The 7,094-nt window shown below is 39.1% G+C and overlaps 1 pseudogene; it reads left to right on the plus strand.

Moving 5' to 3' along the window:
* Positions 1–3,831: 3,831 nt before the first annotated feature.
* Positions 3,832–4,881, plus strand: LOC130863446 (olfactory receptor 5AL1-like; annotated as a pseudogene).
* The last annotated feature ends 2,213 nt before the right edge of the window (positions 4,882–7,094 follow it).

Consider the following 7,094-nt stretch of genomic DNA (forward strand, 5'->3'; position numbering starts at 1 on the left):
CTATTTGATTATGTTTTCAAAAAATACTTTTCAAAATAATCCTTTACAACATAGGAGCCTCTGAAGGGATCACCATTCCTGACTTCAAGCTATACTATAGAGCTACAGTAATAAAAACAGCTTGGTATTGGAATAAAAATAGACATAGAGATCAATGAAATTGAAATGAAGACCCTGACATTATTCTACACATCTATTAACACCTGATTTTTGACAAAAAAATCAAAGCTGTATAATGGAAAAAAGAAAGCATCTTCAACAAATGGTGTTGACATAACTGGATTCAACATGTAGAAGATTGCAGATAGATCCATATTTATCCCCATGCACAAAACTCAGGCCCAAATGAATCAAAGACATCAACATAAATCCAACCACACTGAATCTGATAGAAGAGAAAGTGGAAAGTAGACTGGAATGCATTGGCATGGGAGACCACTTCCTAAATATAACACCAGTAGCACAGATACTAGAGCAACAATCAATAAACAGGACCTCCTGAAACTGAAAAGCTTCTCTAAGTCAAAGGACATGGTCAATAAAACAATAACCTACAGAATGGGAAAAGGTCTTCACCAAACCCACATCTGTCAGAGGGCTGATCTCCAAAATATATAAAGAACTCAAAAAACTAGACATCAAAATACCAAATAATACAATTACAAAATGGGGTACAGATCTAAACAGAGAATTCTCAACAGAAGAATTTTAAGTGGCCAAAAGACATTTAAGGAATTGCTCAACATCCTTAGTCAGCAGGGAAATGAAAATAAAAATGACTCTGAGATACCTGTCAGAATGGCTAAGATAAAAAATACCAAGGACAACTATATTGGAGAGGATGTAGAGTAAGGAAACACTCCTCCACTGATGGTGGCAGTGAAAACTTTTACAGCCACTTTGGAAATCAGTATGGCAATTTCTCATATAACTGGGAATCAATAAATCCAGCAATACCACTCTTGGGCATATACACAAGGGATGCTCAGTCATACCACAAAGACGTGCTCAATTACGTTCATAGTGGTGTTATTCATAATATCCATAATGTGGAAAAAAAAAACTAGATGCCTCTCAACTGAAGAATGGATAAAGGAAAGGTGGTACATTTGCACAATAGAGTATTTAAAAATATAATGACATCTTGAAATTTGCAGACAAATGGATGGAACTGGAAAATATCCTGAGTGAGGAAACCCACACTCAGAAAGACAAACACTGTATGTACTCACTCATAGGTGGATATTAGATGTTAACAAAGGATAACCAAACTACAACCCACAGCTCTAGAGAAACTAGGTAACAAAGAGAACACTAAGAGTGGCATATGGTTCACCCTGGGAAGGGGAATTAGATGAGTTCTACTGGGTAAACTGGAGGCAAGTGGGGGTGCGGGGTGGTAGAGCAGAGGACATGGTGGGGTGTGGGTATAAGATCTAAACCAAGATCTTGGGAATTCAAGAACTCTAGAGGGACAGTCTTGGTTCCTGCATGAGACCGAATTGACCCTCTGCATGTGGAAGACAGTTCTGTAGCTTGGTCTGTTTGAGGGGCCCTGGCAGTAGGATCAGAATCGATCCCTGGAGCACGAGCTAACTTTTTGGAGTACATTCCCTATGGTGGGTTACCATACTCAGCCTTGATGCAGTGGGGAGGAGTTTGGTCCTGCCTCAACTGAATGTACCCTGCTTTGTAGAGTCCCGTGGGAGGCCTTACCCTTTCGAAGGAGTAGGTGAGGTGGCAGGGAGGTGGGGGGGGCAGTGAAAGGAGGGATGAGAGGGAGAATGGTGGCTAGTATGCAAAATGAATTTAAAAATTAAAAAAGAATGATTATCAAGTAAGAATTAAAAAAAGAGAAAAGCTTAGGATATGGACTTTGAAGATTTATTTTCACATTTTAAAATTAGTTCATGTTATGTTAGGATACAGAAATGCCTCACTTCATATTGGTGTGTGTTCTGAGAAATGTGTTGTTAGGTGATTCTTGACTTTGTACAAACCTGGAGGCTGTACAGGTTTCATGTAGGATGCTAACAATTGCTGCTAGGGCCTTGGTGGACAAACAACACAAGATTTAAATCCAGCATGAGGGACAATGAAACAATCATAAGATATGGTGAACAGATGTGGGGGGCTGCTGCCGCTCTTTCATATGGTATTGTTTTGCACACAATTTACCCACACATCCTCAAATAATGACGGATATATAGGGTGCTGACATAATCATGTAGCAGTCACATTCTTACCATTATTGATTATCATGGACTGTATATAATTACATGAACTCCACCTGTGTTTACAGGCCGTGCAGTAGGTTCGCAAACCCTAACCTCATCGCAAATGTGAGTGATGTAATTATGATGGCTGTCATGTCAGGGATTCTTCAGCTTCATTATAGCAAGCCTTCTGTCATGAAAGCTTGTTATAATGTGCATGATCATGCTCACGTGTCGTTTTTATGGTGAGGGGAGTGCAGTGCATTTACCCTGAGTGACAGCTATTGAGCCACTGTGAAAGAAATATGACACTTATTAGAATCAGAGTGGAGTCACCTGAGTTAATGATGACAACAAGGAAAGACATAAGACCCAAAGGCTTAAGAAAGAAGCCTCCTTATGTCCAGTTGTCTAAAAGAAATTACCACACAAGACTTCCTAGCAATACAGATTTGCTGAGGCCACAAGAATGGTATACAAACATTTCTCTCAGGAAGATGGTTCCTTTGTGACTATCTGGTCAACCTCAGACTGATAACAACATCAATTCTAACCATTATTTTACAATATGTACTTCTTTTCCTCAGTTTTTGCTTTTAAGAACTTGCCCTTCATCCAACCTCCTTAAGTTTTCCCAGTTTAATGTGTTTTGTACATATGTCGCACTGTCCCCATGACTAGTTATACCCCAATAAATATCCTTCTTTGGAAAATCCCTTGTTGGTTGTCATTTGTGTCAAAACCCTGTCTAGCTGCCTCCTAGTCAAGATTAGAGTTCATATAATTTTTGTTAGCATTCTTTTTACCCACTTTTGTTTAAATAACTTCATATAGAATATATTTCCTATAGCTTTTTGCAATGAAATTTGATCAGTAACTTAGTAGCTTAAAATGAAATCGCCTTATTCTCTCACAAATGTGGAGGCAACAAGTAAGAGATATGGTATTCCACATGTCAGTACGCCATGAGAGAGCTCTAGAGATTGACTGCCCTTGCCTGGGCCAGCTCTTCTTGTTCCAAGCAGGTCTGGGTTCATGGGAAAGTTACTCTAGTATTCCTGTTTCCAGCAAAAGTCAAAAGCTTTTATTTATTCATTAATTTAAGCCTTTTTTTCTGGGTATCTACTTTGTGTGTTCATTATGAACATACTAATTGTTTAAGCACATTGAGTATTGCATCATGCATCTCTCCTGAAGATATTTAAATTGGTTATATTTAGGGTTTTAAATCAAGAGAGTGACTGGGCCTTCTAGAAACTCTTTGGATATCATGTCTGATAATCTTTTCCTTTGTAATCCAAAATTTCAAAACAAGGCAACCTTCAGACCTTTCTGGAAATTAGTGATTTTTTTCCCCTCAGCTATAGACAGACATCTGGGGCAGTATTGGTTATGATTTCTGGTATAAGTGTCTTCATGTTCACATATTCTCTCCTTCTAAGCATTGCAGATTCTATATCAGAAAGTACAACTACTATATTAACTGTCAACTAGAAAGCTGATGAGAAGACTGAGAAGATGCTGAAGTGGATGAATGGAATCAGTAACACCTCTACTGTGCTTAGGGGAAGAATTTTAATCTGCTGTCTTTCCACTAATCAGAGATCAATCTAGAAGAAAAGAACTCCAAAAATATTGATTTTATTTTGTTCCTTATGATGCTGAATGCTTAAAGGTACGGGATAAACTAATTTTACTGAATTAACTAAAGCGTATTATTTACCTATAATAGGAAAACTATTTATACATATTTGTGCATGTACATCTATAAATATTGGGCATATTATTTTCAGACTATTATTAATATTTTTGTTCTTTGAAATTCATTTATACCACACATAGAAGAAGTAAATTCAGAACACTTAGATGTAAAAAAGAAAAAAAATCTATGATTGTTCCTAACTACATTCCCTAGAAAGATATTAGGTTAATACTTTGTCTCAAGGCAACATACACTCCTATTTCTTAATAGTATTTTCATGTTCCCTACAGAATCAAGATCACACAGAAGGTACCATTTGGAAGTTGTGACCATAAAACATTCTGCATGGACTGAATGGCCAAAGGCAACCATTCAGCAGTGACAGAGTTCATCCTCTTGGGACTTACAGAAGATCCTGAGCTTGAGGTCATTCTTTTTGTAATCCTTCTAATCATTTACTTGTTTAGTGTCATGAGTAACCTAGGACTGGTTCTGTTAATCCAAATCAGTCCTCAGCTTCAGTCCCCCATGTATTTTTTCCTCAGTCATCTGGCTTTTGTTGATTTTTGCTACACCTCCTGTGTCACTCCAAATGCTCTGGTAAATTTTTTGCGTGAAATTAAAAGCATATCATTTTATGGATGCACAGCTCAGGTGTGTTTCTTCACCACATTTTCTGTGTGTGAAGTCTTCCTGCTGTCTGTAATGGCTTATGATAGGTATGTGGCCATCTGCAACGCTTTGCTCTATGTGATTATCATGCCAAGGTGACTCTGCTTTCAAATAGCCACGACCACGTATGTGTATGCATTCGTCACAGCACTTATTCAGACGGTGACGACCTTCCTTTTGTCTTTCTGTGACTCCAACCGTGTGAACCAGTTCTTCTGTGAGGACATTCCTCCCATGGCTCTAGCTTGCTCCAGCACTCGAGTGCATCACCAGACTGTTCATCAGTGCTAGAAATAGAACCTAGGCTCTATGATGGTAGATAACTACATTGTATGTGTCTCTATACTATGCTAGCACTCATTCAAGCCTCCCTTTGTATCAAGTTTGCTACTAAGACATTGGCTAAAACTGGGGAAACGGATGTTGGCATTGCTCAAAGTTGCAGAAAAAATAGGATTATGATGGTACTTTTAATCAGAGTTAGTTGTTTAGAATACTATTTTCAAAGGAACAATAGACTTCCATATCCACATATACTTATGTTTAAAATGTTGCACATTTTCTAATAAAATAAAAGATCTATGTTGTTTTCAATTTAATTAATATGGCCAACGTATGATATCTGGAGTAATCATGATCCCATAATTAATTATAATCCTTTAAAGGTCTAATTATGGGTCTAGAGAGATAGAGAGGGTTAAGACAGTTGCTGCTGTTTTAGAAGATTTGATTCCCACATGGTCCTGGAGAGGTCCTACAAAAGACCACCAATCACTTATGCAATCCACAGAAACATTTACTATTCGAGCAGGCTAAGGCCTGCCTTTCCACACAAAGGCAAGATGGTGAAGACTCAGAGGGGGATGTGTGGGTTCCTTCTAAGTACAGCAGGAAGGGAGTTCCTAGGACAGGTAAGTTACTTTGAATATGATTGGCTCAAGCAAGTGGCAATCGCATTAGCACATTCTAATGGGCAAGGGCTAGTTCGGGGCTGCTCAGGCCTACAGTTTTCCTTTTGGGGGCAGGCTTGGACAAATCCCAGGCTTTGTCCTTACTTTGCTATTATCTTGAACTGTTGATGTCTTAGGTAACCAGGCCTCCTCATCCTTGCTGTTGAGTGTGTTGGAGACTGATAATTATTCATTCATGGCTCTTCCTTAGAAACTGCTTGCTTGGTCTCAGGAACTTGCAATTAAGCCTGTTCTCTGAAAGAAGACTAAGCAGCCTGTTAAGGCATCTCCTTGATCCTCAAAGTAGCTTTTTGCAGGATATTTGATCATGCTGTGAAACTCTTGACTATGTTAATAAAATTAACCTCAGATCAGGAGGCAGAGCCAGTGAACCGTTGACAAGAATTAGCCATAGAAAGTACAGAGGACACAACAATACAGATAGGTAGACACAGGAAGAAGTATGGAGGGGTCTAGTAAATCGCACTCTTTTGGTTTGAGATTGTGAGGACAGGATCTCTCTCTTGTTGTGTCTCCAGCCATAAAGGAAAGTCAGCTGGTTGCTTCACAGTAACATCTGACTCCTGAGTCTTTTTGGCCAAATAGACCTTAGATGAGAACAATATTTGGCAGCAGTGGGACAGAAATCTTGAGCACAGTCTGATCTGTGGGGTGCTGACTGCAATCCACGGCACACAGACATAGTTCAAATATCAGTAGCTTCAGATGTGGCAGCCGAGCAGACATAAAAACAACATTTGGTGCCCCAATCTTTTAGAATGCCTCTGTGAAACATTCCTCTAAATCTGCATCCAGGACAACTTCAAAGCAGTTAACTATGACAGACTATCTACCCAGGACTTCAAATAAGCCCTGTGCCTTCCCATCACACAGAGACTAATAGTCTCAGCTCATGGTGCTACACAGAATATTAAAAATGGGTTAGATCAATATGGAAGAGCTAGCCAATAAGAGGCTGGAACTAATGGGCTAGACAGTGTTCAAAAGAATACAGTTTCCGTGTAATTATTTCGGGGCATAAGCTAGCCATGCGGGCCGCTGGGTGCCAGGAACACAGCCCCGCCGCTCCTATTACAACACTCACAGACTATTCTACCCAGGACTACAGATAAGCCTTGCACCTTCCCATCACACAGAGACTAAACAACAAATTATACTGTTAGCTTTTCCAGGAATTGACCATTTTACCAATTTTCTCGGGGTCTCCTAAAAATGCTGACATCCCCCCAGATGGCAGGAAGTAATTTTCTAAACTTGATGCCCTTATACCCAAGAGGTGGTTTGGGGTCATTTGGTGGGTTATGGATATTAGTCATTGTTTATATAGTTGGATGCAATTTGTTTTTGGTCATGGTCAGGGAAGAAACTAAAATAAGGTTGGATTAAGGGATTTCTTTCGTTTTGCTTTCATTCATTCTTTTGATGTCCCCTATCCTTCTTTCTCTTTTATCTAGTGGGGAAAAAGGCAGGAGGATTATAGGAATGATAGGATAAAAAGGTAGATTATTGAATCTACTAAAATACAGCTGCTCT

This window comes from Chionomys nivalis, chromosome 2 (assembly GCF_950005125.1).
Source record: "Chionomys nivalis chromosome 2, mChiNiv1.1, whole genome shotgun sequence".
In the NCBI taxonomy this organism is placed as follows: domain Eukaryota; kingdom Metazoa; phylum Chordata; class Mammalia; order Rodentia; family Cricetidae; genus Chionomys; species Chionomys nivalis.